The sequence below is a fragment of the Macrosteles quadrilineatus genome, unplaced genomic scaffold (assembly GCF_028750875.1).
Source record: "Macrosteles quadrilineatus isolate MER2022 unplaced genomic scaffold, UCM_ALF_1.0 Scaffold_3__2_contigs__length_128488019, whole genome shotgun sequence".
NCBI classification, from domain to species: domain Eukaryota; kingdom Metazoa; phylum Arthropoda; class Insecta; order Hemiptera; family Cicadellidae; genus Macrosteles; species Macrosteles quadrilineatus.
The window spans coordinates 37,233,727-37,247,627 of record NW_026542596.1 but is presented as its reverse complement, the minus strand read 5'-3'; the positions used below and the strand labels follow the sequence as shown (position 1 = coordinate 37,247,627).

Here is a 13,901-nt window from a genome sequence, read left to right as displayed (position 1 = left end):
CCTAGAGCAACGTTTAAATATCACTCAATTTTTAACTTTTAACTGAAACCCTCCCCCGGTATCAGTAATCTCCCAGTGGTTCAAGAATGGTAATTTTTATGCCCCTCCAAAAGGTTGGAGTGTGCGGCGGCATACGTCGCACACCCCTCAGGTGCCCTGGGTGCCATGATGTCATTGCAGTCTGCATGACAAGCTTCTGTTATGATGGGTTGAATTGATGTTGGCGTACCTGTTTTTCATAATCCAAAAATTCTAGTTTCTCAACCAGATAACAACTGAATTTACCTCAAACTGTTGTTTTGGTGTTGTTTAATGAATAGTGATAGTGATGTAGGCCTGGTGCGTGTGTAAATCATTAACTAATTGTAACTTTCATTGAATGGGTTTCACATCCAGTTCAGTTAAATGTATGCCATACATTTCCAGGTAGTTAATATTGTACAAATACAATAGGTTCTCAGGTTGCCGGTAAACTGGCTGGGTAGCTGAGTGGTTATAGTGCTTGCCTAGTAATCAAAAGATTAACCCTTGCCGACAGACCGCCACCGCCCACCACCATCCACCACTGCTCGAGCGAACACCATTACCGCAACGATACTTTGCACAGCCGTAGGTCTCGGTGGTGTAGTGGATAGCACACTGGGCTGATAATACGGAGGTAGCCTGTTCAAAACCCACCGAAGGCAATAACGTTTTGACTCGATTATTTTCATTATCAGCAAGTTTGGTTGGTTTGGTTAGGTTATGATAGTTTAATTTTATAATAAAAAAATATATAATTGATTTTGAGACATTTATAATTTTATTTTATGAACAGAACTACTTATGTTATTAGTAAACCTTCATTAGAAATTTTCATTATCAGCAAGTTTGGTTAGTTTGGTTAGGTTATGCCAGTTAAACTAATTTAAATTTAACCTACAAACGACACGTTTTGACAGCGACAGTGATAGAGATAACAATTTCCCACTAACAGTAACAGTTTTCGGCTATGCACGGTATGATGCGTTCTGCACGGCGCGTTGGTGAGCGGTGGCGGTCTGACAGTAAGGTCTCGTATCAAAAGGTCACCGGTTCAATCCTGAGAAAAGTCAAGTAGCTTTTTGATGGTTCGAAACTGGACCCAGCTGTTCCTGATCATCGGGCTTTAAATAAACTTAAACTAGCTGTTACCCACGGGCTTCACCCCGTTTGACATCATAAGTATTAATAAAACTATTGATTGGTTAAGTTAACCTGAAATAAACTAAACACTGTAAAAGAAACAAATAATCACACCTGATTATAATAAGGCAATAAATTGAAAGAATAACAAACAAATAAGTACAGCTGAGGTATTTTTAACATTAGGTATATGAAAAGTCTCCTTTAGAAAGGAATTACGACCTTATGAAATAATGGATAGTTTTGCGCAAGGTTTCTCGTCATGACAAACATTTTAAGTATATGGTTTTTGGGGGTGTGACTTGTAGTTTTCTCAAAAGTTCATGGGTACTTTTGGCTTTATATATAGATGATCCTGACTAATGAAACCGCTGATCTTAGTCGATAACAAAGTTACACAGGTCATCACACACCATTCTACACTCATCCTTCACTCATATTTGGGTTAAATACGCAGCAGCTAGGTGGTGTCCCCATCTCAATGATTGATAATTGATAATCTATCTATACTATTATAAAGAAGAGGTGGTGTCTGTGTGTGTGTTTGTATGAGCTAATCTCAAAAACTACTGGTCGGATCGGGCTGAAATTTGGCATGATGATAGCTCACATTCCCGATTAACATATAGGCATATTTTTATCCCAAAAAATCCTTCGGGGCTCCGCCCCAGTGGCTCTGGAGTTTCCCATGTTAACCTTATGAGAAATGGAATTAATGAATCTTAACAGCTGTTTCAATTAAACAAGTTGGTTATGTTCTATGATGTTCAATAGCATTAAAAGTTACAAGGATTACCAACAGGGTGCAGCACTAGCACTATTATTTCTTTTACATTTATGACAACAGCAAAAGGTGAGTGAGCGCAGCGAACGAACTTCAACCTGGAGGCGAGTGAGCGTAGCGAACGAGCTAACCTGAAGGCAAGTGAGCGTAGCGAACGAGCTAACCTGAAGGAAAGTGAGCGCAGCGAACGAGCTCCAACTTAAAGGTGAGTGAGCGTAGCGAACGAACTTCAAAAAGAACCGAAATTTCTTAAACCATGTCCTCACTCATAACTGCTATAAGCATTTGATACTTATATGCCAACCCCGTACGAAGGACGGGTACTCTGCTAGTAAATAAATAAAAATCTATATCTATTACTTATTTAATACGCAAGCAGGTTTTTTGTGACAATTACTCCTCCGAAACCACTGAACCGATTGACATGTTTTTGGTGTCATTGGAAAGAGCGTACCTAACGTGAAGTTGTGCAGGAAACTTTCTTTTTAGGGAAATAATTAGAGAGTGAGGCCCTAGGGCCCTTTAAAGTTTAGTATTTCTCCATAAGATTAACATGGGAAACAAACATTGTTATGAAACTCCAGCTGTTGTCAGAAATGCTGATCTGCTATTTAATTTAATTCGTTTACAATATGAATTGTTTCTTAGTGCCATGTGGTCTATGAATTATTATTTTGCATATATTTTAAATGCAATACACTATGTGATAGTAATACATTAAGAGATCTTCATTTAAATAATCAATAAGAACGATTGAGCCTTTGCCTATATGTTTCCTGGTAAGTGTGTTGTAACCGTTTCTTATAGTATATTATAGTATCTTATAGTAAAACCAAATTATTCTTTTCTGAATTCTCACCCTGTAGCGAAGCAAGGGCAGAGCAACTAGTATATCTATACTTATTTAATACGCAAGCAGGTTTTTTGTGACAATTACTCCTCCGAAACTACTGAACCGATTTACATGTTCTTGGTGTCATTGGAAAGAGCGTAACGTGAAGTTGTGCAGGAAACTTTCTTTTTAGGGAAATAATTAGAGGGTGAGGCCCTGGGGCCCTTTAAAGTTTCGTATTTCTCCATAAGATTAACATGGGAAACAAATATTGTTATGAAACTCCAGCTGTTGTCAGAAATTAAAAGTGAAAAGAAGAACATATGTTAATTGTAAACAGTCAATAAGTTTGCTAATTTAACAGTTAGTTTGCCACAAACATTTACTTACTCGGTTGAAATGAAATAGTTACTATTTGAATTTGGGTTGGCGTAATTATTACAGTGGGAAAAAACGAGAGAGCCTGGATAAATTGATATACTAAAAAGAAAACTGAATTAACACTGTGCTGCATTTCTTAGTAATCATTGAAAGAGACGATTTGCAAACTATGGAAACATAGGAAAGTCATAGAACACCACCAAGGGGAAGAAATATAAATAATGTGTGTTATAAACACTAAAAATCAAAATCAGCTTTTGAAAAATGATAAGATATTTACAAGAAATGTTGATTATATCGATCTGTTATGTACATCTTGAGTATTCCATAATCTTTGAGTCGAATCTTTTATATTCATAAAAAAATATGACTGTTATTCGTTTTAAAATAACGCCTGTAATACTTAGCAATTGCTCGATTTCGAGCAACAGGGACACTAGTTACTTATTAATACGCAAGCATGTTTTTTGTGACAATTACTCCTCCAAAACCACTGAACCGATTGACATGTTTTTGGTGTCATTCGAAAGAGCGTAACATGCATTTGTGCAGGAAACTTTCTTTTTATGGAAATAATCAGAGAGTGAGGCCCTGGGGCCCTTAAAGTTTCGTAGGTATTTCTCCATAAGATTAACATGGGGAAAAATTGTTATGAAACTCCAGCTGTTGTCAGAAATTAAAAGTGGGAAGAAGAACATTATGTTAATTGTAAACAGTCAATAAGTTTGCTAATTTAACAGTTTGCTACAAACATTTACTGACTTGGTTGAAATGAAATATTTACCATTTGAACTTGGATTGGCGTAAATATTACAATGGAAAAAGCGAGAGAGCCTGGATAAAGTGATATAATCTGTTATTTATATCTTGAGGATTTCCACAATCTATGAGTCGAATATTTTAAAGTCATAAGAAATTATGACTGTTATTAGTTTTCAAATAACACCTGTAATACTTAGCAATTGCTCGAATTTGAGCAACAGGGACACTAGTAAATAATAATATATGTTTATAAATGCAATTTGTATTAGCTGTTTTGGCTATTTGGCTTTCTAGTCGTTATTACCTTTGGGCATTTTCCTTGAATATTAGAGTTCCAGAAATTCACCCAATTGTAATAAATAAGAGCAGTATGCTAATTTAATTTAAAAAAATAAACCTTTACAGTAATAATGCATGTTTGGCGAATCACAGGGTACGAGGAACTAGCCTAGAGAATTGTAGAAATTAAAGCAATACAAACAAGTGATTCAGTCAGGAAAACAACTGCTACGACCACATGTGGTTTGTTTACAAGGCGTATGATTGTTTACTCCCTATTCACATACACTAGATGCTTGAAAATGTCTGCTCTTAGATAGCACTGTTAAAAGCTAGCTCTTACAGTTAGTTTGTTATATTTGTTACCACTACAAATACCGCAGTTAGTTTTGAATTTAGTTACACATTTTTTTTTTGTTATCTTAAATCTTCAACTGTTAAAACTTATTCATTTACAAATGTCAGTCAATCCATGTCAATTCCGTAAGTTCAGCATATATGCCAGTAGTTTATCTTATGATCTCATTATTATGGGCAGCTGCCCCTGTGAATGATGCTATCTGACAAAATGTAGACGTTCACTAGTATCAAGAGCAGGCCTTGAATTGTTCCCTTACAAAACATGTGAACAATTCCATTAGCATTGGAAAGTCCTTATTTTGGGGGGATAAAATATCTTTTTAAGGATCACTACCCATGAAGGATACCCATGCACATTAAAGCCATGCTTTTCTGCGGCTTTTAGGTGCTACGCTGACACAGTGAATGTAGCACGTCTCAGCTACAATGGCGTGGCCAAATAGTATAAAAGCTCTCAATCCAATACAGCTACTAATCCAAACATCGTATCGCCGAGCTACTGAGTATAAAAAGGGGTCTTAAGATTTTCTTTGACAATCTAAGGCTAAGCGCACACAGGCAATTTTTCAATCGACCAATTTTAATATCAGCCGATTTAAAATCACCTTTTGTTTATGTCTAGTTGCACGCTTGTGCAACATTTTAGTTGAGGAATTGATTTTGTTGACTGTTGTGTTGTGGTTTAAATAACGCATTTAATGTAAAATACGACGGACTTAATCGAATTAACTTGTGTTTGTACTTTTCTACTTGAAGCAAGGAACAAAAGATTAGTTAATCAAAATACCCCCGCCGCAGCAAGCCTGCAGACTAAGCAAATTTCCATTTATCTGATTGGATTTTCAATTAAATCTATATAAATAACATTTATGTTAAACAAGTACCTAGGTTTTCTGCTACAGGGAGGATAATCAAATGTGGTTTTTAGTCAAATATTAATAGTTTAGTTTAAAATAAATAAATTTGCCAAGTTTGATAAAAAAATATGCATAAACAAGGTCTTAACAAGCCACCTAAGGTAATAGCTACTTGGTAATGAGCTACTATAGGGAAATTTTATAAAAATGAAGAAATTCAAATAACACTTAGTTGTTATAAAAAAAAAGATTAGTAAGCAGACCTAATAAACACATATTATCTTATCTTACTAATATTGTAAATGTGAAAGTTACTGTGTGTTTGTTTGTTTGAACTACTGGTCGGATTGAGCTGAAATTTGGTATGATGATAGCTTACGTTCCCGATTAACATATAGACATACTCTTATCGCAAAGATCCTTTTGGGCTCCGCCCCAGTGGCTCTGGAGATTCCCATGTTAACCTTATCAGTATTCATATTTAAAATGAATTAAAGAGTTTTGCCAGCTGTTTCAAGCAGTTACTCAAGTTGGTTCTATGATATTCAATATCATTAAAAAGTTATAAGGTTTACCAACAGGGTGCAGCACTATTAATTTTGTTCATTTATGACAACAGCTAAATAATTTGAACCAAGCAACAACAAAAAGCTGTGATACACAATAAGAACTGTCAAGTAGGATTTTTACAGTTAAGTTTATGTATTTGTTTTTATATTGTGCGAATATTCAATAATTAACTTTTTTTGTTTAGGTGTAGTGGTAGAACATTATGGCTATGGTAGATGTGTTATACTATAGCATACCTTAAATTAAAAGTCCGCCCCAGGCTCCACACCAACAGAGGCCCTGAAATCAGGGCCATATTCCCCTAACGGAGGACACGGCGATTGCCGAGGACCTCGGCCTGGGAAGGGGCCTCACTTGGGGTCTCAAAAGAATTTTATTTCTTCTGGGAAAAAAATGTTGCCGATAATCTGTTAGAATTAGGGGGTACAACTTTCTAAGTCTAACTTGTATTCTCACTATCGCTTGAAAGCTTCTGTAAAGATTGCGTGATCGAAAATTTCAACTTCCAGCAATCGCGGGTGACGGTAATCAGGTCTCGCAACCGCGAAAGATGTTCACGATTGCTCCAAGACCACAGAGACGTTCATGATTTCACTGGGATATTGGGAGACAAATATGATGTCCTCGCAAAAAAGTTGTTCAGGATTTTGCCTCAATTTTAATAGAGGGTAGGCCTAATGTCCTCGTGGTGGTGCAAGATGTTCTTTATTTCCCTGTGGACGTAGACTACGTTCACGATCCCTATACGATCGCGGAAGGTTGCCTACGATTTTACCTTCACCACGACTGCAGAGGACTCGACTACAAATTTGTCGTGCAATGACGATTTCTTAATTTTCTATTCAGTTTCGCATTCAAGATTTCGCCAGGAGGCATAGAATATACCCCCGTGACCGCAAAAGATGTTCACTATTCTACCGTTGATCTCGGAAGATAACCACTGACGACCGTGGGGGACGAAGATGATGACCAACACGGAAGACGCTCATGATTTCGTCGTACCGAGGACAATGTCATTCAATTTTTCCGCAATTGCATTAGTGGTTTGGATAAATCATAGTACAAAATATAATGTATAATATACAGATAATACAATAATAGGCCTACTGTATTTTATACAAAGATATTATATTCTAAATTTAAAAAATGATTTAAAGGAGTGACAATAAAAAACCTTTTTTGTGTTACTTCTTAGAGTGCTCGTGCCCCATATGAATCTCCAATTCATAAAAACGTAAAAGAATTTACAGCTTAAAGGAAGATTTAATTTAGCATATTTTTCCTTAAATAACAAAAATAAATGTTAATAACTAATTTAATATAGTTGAAGTAGCCTACATGAACCTATAAGCTCATTTAATCAGTGATACAAAATACATTTTTTTAATATGTGAAATAATAAGTACCATAGTAGGCCTACCCCAAACATAAAATGATCTTAAACAGGGTACTATGGTATTTTCACGTGTGTGTATATATATATATATATATATATGTGTGTGTATGTATGTGTATATTTATGTAAAAGAGGCCCCCTCATCTACGCCGCCCCAAGCACCCAACTATGACAGTACGCCACTGTCTACAGTTGGTATTAAGTTGTTGTTTTCTCTATAGAAAGTACTTATTTCAATGAAATTGAAGAACCTCTAGCCGATTATTCAGTCGACTGTGTGCGGGGATAGGTAATAACCTGTATGTTACAGATGGCCGGCCGACTATAGTCTCGCCTTACAAATTTGGGACATGCCAAAGATATTTAAATCGACACAATTCTGGATCGACAGTGTGCGGGCTTCCATCCCCATCTATGATGCATAGATGAGCCGACGAAATAGTTGCTTTGAAATAATCGCCTGTGTGCGCTAGGTTACCTACCTTAACTAGTATATAGCTTATAATTTGTTTCATTGTTTACTGATAGGGATTCATAGAGTACTTATATTCTATCTTTTTCTTATTCTTTGATGATACTTTTTTCCAGATCCTGTTGTTTCCATCCTTCTCCTTGTTCCCTCCTGTTCCTGACAACTCCTCTGAATTGTTTGCCATCAAATCTGAAGGTCGCTGGTTTGATTCCAAGCAAGATCATTTCTGGACCCAGATGCCAATCGTCTTTGTGCTTTCAATTAGTGATACTATCTAACAAAAGGTCATTGTTCGATAGTAACATAACTAGGATTTTTATTGTGCCCTTACAAAAATGGTTTAAAAAATACTAATAGTTTAATTACACAAATTTAAACTAATAAATTTGCTTGCAACTGAAATAATAAATGCATATTTTTAGCTAATGTGTAAATTCAATTCAATTCAATTTTTATTTATTCAGAAAAAGAAACATTACATATTATTTTTTACATCAAACACTCTGAAATTAGATCCCTGCGAAGCAAAGCTTGTGTGCAGGGACCGAGTCACAAACATCAAGTGAAAAGAAAATACTGATGAGTGAATTATATAACAAAAAATTAAAACACACATCATAGAACTATCCCTAAAATAATAGAAGCAAAATTACGCCAAAACTAACGTCCAGTGTCACCAACATGAACTATACATGAAACAACTTTTGAATTAACAATGTGATAAGAAGTCAATTTGAGTTATATCATTGACTTTATATCTCTACACGTAGAGATATAAAGTCAATGGTTATATTTAATCTATGGTGATTCTGAATCTAGGTTATATTTCCAAAGCAAAACAGAGCAATATTGCGGCCAACCATACCGATCCTTAGGTCTGAGGAGAAAATTACAGCATTAATGGTGCTATGGAGGGTATTGAACTTTTCTAAAACCTATTGTGAACTGAGATTAATATTTTTTCGTTAAATTTAAAGATAGGCCATTAAAAATTAAAGATAGATAGGTTCAAAGTTTTTTTTTATATTCAACGAAATGTATTATGTATTTTAACTTGATCCTGCAGATTGCTGTAAACTAATCAAAAGATTAGTTAGTAACTTTTGTTTTGTGAGGTGAGAGTGGTAACAGTGTCTAGCATGCATGCGCCCCTAATCACTCCGATCAGTAGCGCCGAGCCAGCATAGTGGCAGTGCAGTGGCAATACGATGCGTACCGCCATTGACTATATAACCACAACGTCAATGGTACTGCTCGGGTGCTCGTCAACATCCCTACAGACTACCTGTATAACCAATGTTTTAACGAAATTGATGCGTAATTCTGGAAAATAGTTTACATTTTCTAACAATTATTTCTTCCTATGAACCCAGAGTTTTTTTTTATCTATTTACTTTTATTTTTAGATATTAAAAAACATTCCTCTCGGCCGTGCGCCCTTTGGGAGCTTGCGCCCTTTGGGAGCTTGCGCCCTATTGGGAAATCCGGCCCTGCACTCAAATATTTTAAAGTTGTCACAAACTCGATCGGCTCACATGCTACACACGCTACAACCCCGTCCCTGTGCATTCTTAATTGTAGATTTTGAGGGTCACTATTTGCCCGTAAAGAAATAACCATATACCTACTTAGTTTTAGAGGAATTGGTTAGCATATTCTGATCAAATAAGTTTATTTCAAAGATTTATCTGAGTAAAAGTGTTGTCATGACAAAAACCTGTTTTAAATCTACACTCAGTTGAACCTTAGTACACCCACTAGATAAAAAGGAGTTTAAATCGCTCATAGCACCATGTTTAACTGGTTAACCTTGGACGAGAGGAAAGGTGCTCTGAGGGGTCAGTGACCGAATACACGTGCGTTGCCATGACAACGACGCCAGCGCTGGTAGTTCATATACTCACCGATAGAATGCGGACAAGTCGTAGTTCACCAATCAGCTGTTCTGCGCTAGCGTTGGTAGTTGCCGTGCTCCCCGACAGAATGCACTGTTTCTACACCGCAGTTGACAGACAATCCGATAGGTGTCGCGCGCTGCTCAACAATGTGTATTGTTTTGTTCGGATCGGTCACTCGGCTACAGACAGACAACGTTTATTGGGAATCCCGACCCGAGTAGGCAAAATTACGGGTCGAAAACCGGTCCACGACTGAGGATGGACAGGTCGGGGCTATTGTGAGGGAATTGTGAAGTTTCCGTTGCAGACCCCCACACTACGACTGGGCTATAAAATATAACGTCCTTACCTGTCTCCCATCGTAAATAGTTTGTGAGCAACGAATTTTAAATCTTACAACGTACTGTTTTTTAGGTTAGGTCACAACAGCACCGTGTATTTACTTTTGTACAGATTACAACCTATGCTAAGCGGGTATTTAAACATGTTTTATTTTCGCACGTTTTGAACAATGTGCTTCAAAACTGCATAAGAATAATAGTATTGATTACACATGCATGCACGCACATAAACAACGTGTATGTGTGTAAAATCAATTATAATACTTGTGAATTTGACCACTGAAACTTCAATTAATTTTAGAGCAATTTGGGCTATTGAGCATGTCTGCCGTTCCACCTACCAAACGTTTGTTTTTGTTACCGTGTCAATATAGTTTTTGAGTAAACATACGGTATAACCTTAGTTCCTAAGGATTTCACTGTTTTTTGTTGTGTAAAAATAAATTAGTAAATCGTAACCATTCATATGCAACGTTGTAAACTAAACGGTGAATATATTTAGAGAATCATTATATTTCGTTTGTCTTTGTGTAGGCAACATAATTATTTTGAGATTATTTTCGAGGTATCTTCTATACAGGATATACCGCAATACAGTATGTAAAGGTAGCCCATTGATGTATATAGTCAAGCAAATTTGATATATGTACGTTATTCTATATAGCGTTATTCTATGTGAAGATTGTTAGCAGTGTTATTGTGTTATTTTGGCTATTTAAAGTGAAGTACTGTACAGCATTTAACACAAATACAGTATAAGTATAGCCTGTGAGGGTCGTTAGCAGTGTTATTGTGTTACTTGGTATTTTGCCCTTTGCGTGACTCGAGTTGGAGTACTACTTTGATGAAGTCTTCAGTGTGGCATATTACACCCCATCACATCGACATGAAACATTTTACATTACAGCTTTGTACCACTCGCCATGTACTTCTACTATACTTACCCTCATCCTATTCAGCCTTTGTTACTGCAGCTATATGCTAAACTGGAAGAGAAACATTTCGTTAACACAAAGACCTCAAGTACAGTGTTTACGATTTGTGAGAGTTGAGAAGCTCATTTGACAATTTTTGTTCAAATAAATTCCGACGCTAGATATCGGGATGTTTTAGTATCCAAAGCCAAAGATAAGTAATTAAAATAGGCAAATTATTTCTGTCATTTACATAGTAACATACATAACATTCTATAAAGTGTCATATATATTTCCCCCAAAACACTGAGACTGAGACTCCAAAAAAGGAAACTATAATAATTTGTTTAGTTGACCCAAATGACGATCAGCACCAAATAATTGTCACATCACACCAGCGCTCCCTGCGGTTTATGCTGAAACTGCAGCTGTGGATGTGTTACTCTATGGTAATTGGCTGTCAGAACTGATTAATTATTCCATGTTTCTCGCCTCTATGCGCTTTGTAGTGACATTTGCAGCGTGAATTCACTAATTAATCAAACTTGGCTTTACGTTTCAACAGATTATTTTGCGTTCAGTTAGAATCGTGCAACTTTTTCATGATTTATAAAAAACGATTAACATTTTTTGTAGAAAAAAAGAATCAAGATTTGCTCATCTATTTGCAAACAATTGAATTACGCTTGTTTGAGGTTCCCAACTCAAACGGCAAGGGCATTAAAAAATAAATAAGATTTTATAAACAAGTTTTTATGAAAAGACATATTACTATGTTAGAAAGACATGCATTGATAAAATAAAGGTCGTTTTGAAATCCTTACAAAATTTACAGTAAGAATAATACATAAACATTGTGGTCTTGTATGAGATTCTACTTTTTTCATTGTAAAAGTTAACATTTTAACGAAGACAAAAACTAAATTTTAAAATCCTTATTTCTATGTTGCGGAGTTTGACGAAAGTGTCAAATATCACTAAAAACGTCCTCTTCAAATGAGCTTTAAAATTATGTATAGTAACCTTTAATTGCCGTCACATTGCATAGTGAAATTCTATGCGCCATTGTGAAAATGTTCTAATATTTGGGTACTCTCAAACTTAAACGTGTCTACATCACTCTTCAACCAAAGTTTTAAAAGACATACGACCATTTAATCACCTATCAATACCACACTGAACTACGACAGGTTGTAAACTCTTCAAAATCCGTTGTCACACCTGGCCGCGTTTTCATTCAAAAAACAACAATGGTCCTAAACAACACCCTTGTAGAACCCCGTAGCTGCACAATTCTACCTGAAAGGCCGCAAAGAAAGAGGGAATTTCGCCTAATGTATCCAGTGTTTGTATGAGGGGGTGGGAGGGGGATGGCCTACGTGCGGAACTGACTGAGGCCTTTATTGATTGTACGCAGCCTACCAGACCCAAAGGGAGTAGAGTACTTCTGATAAGGCTGGCCCAATTGTTTCATTTCATGCGAGTACTAATTTTCCGCATTCCCGCTCATTCATATTTCAACCTGTTAGTGACACTTTTTCCCCACACGATATGGTTAGTGATATTTGCATAAGGGTAATTTTGTGCTAAGGACGTGATTTTTATGTGGTTCAACGATGTGATTCTAATGTTTCGGAAGTTGTAAGTTCGTTGTGACAAATTACACTGTTTTAGTTTAACAACAACTAAAACAGTTGTGTGTGTTAAATTCCTGTAAATGAAGAACAGAAATTTTCGAACAAAATTTAAATCTTTTAGACTCTTTGTATACTAATTTAGTTACACACGTTATTTTTCAACCCCTGAAATCGTTTGAAATGCCACTTTTAACGTGATTATAAATGTTTGTTTATTTAGCTTTGAGGAGCCGCAGTCCCAATAATTATGGTTTCTTAATTTTGTTGAAATTTAAAAAAGCCGAATCAGTAATAAATAAATTTGTTTCGTATTCTGTTACTACACCACAATACAGTACAGTTATTACTTCTCTGTGACTACACAACACACAGTCTTTTAAATGTTACTGTACATTTTCATTGTATTGGCGTAAGTTTAAATTTGAAAACTTGATGATTTCTCAATACAAATAGTCATTACTTGACGATGAGCTTGTGACAAGGTTATTGTGCATGTTCCGAGAAACCTTGAAAGCTTCAAGTATTGCAGTATTATCACTCACTGGAGAGACAATACAATACAATGCCAGTAGGCGGTATTGCATGGCAGTCGCCCACCGTCGCCGCCTATACTGTATTTATATACTGCAGTATACTATAGCATATACTGTATATTGCAGTATGTTTGTTACACTGTAGCTTTCCACTAATCAGAACTACGGAAAATAATGGCACAGATGGTTATTTACCTAGGTACAAAGTACAAACAACATACAGAAAAAGTGAACTAGTTTTGTTGTAAATGTTTAATGCAGTTCATACTTCTTTTCATTAAACTTTACGTGGACCTCCTAGTGGTGCAATTTTTACAATTGTAAGATGACCACTGATCATTATGTACATTTGATAATAAAGTACATAGACAATTGACTCGACGAGGAATCACAAGAAAAATATCACTGGAAATGGAAATAAATCATCAATTCCGTTTGGGAAATTTTTTTTGTGAAACCATGGTTGAAATGAAATGAAAAAATTAAATGAAACCATGGTTGATGTTTATTGGATATTTGAATTTAAATTTGTGAATCACGTTAACCAGCTGAGTGGCTTTAAAGTGCTCGCATTTACAGTAAAAAGTTGCCGGTTCGATCCTGATAAAATTCATTACCTTTTTGATGATTCAAAACAGGACCCAGCTGTCCTTGATGTTTGTACTTTTGATTGCTAAAGAAACATCTGATCTTAATCAGTGTACACAGATAATCTCTTTTC

The 13,901-nt window shown here is 35.9% G+C and overlaps 1 protein-coding gene across 3 annotated transcripts in view; it reads left to right on the top strand.

Annotated features, from left to right (window-relative positions):
• LOC128988891 (histone demethylase UTY-like) overlaps window positions 1-13,901 on the top strand; it is a 100,907-nt gene that overhangs the window by 12,029 nt on the left and 74,977 nt on the right. The gene's annotated exons all lie outside the window — the stretch shown is intronic.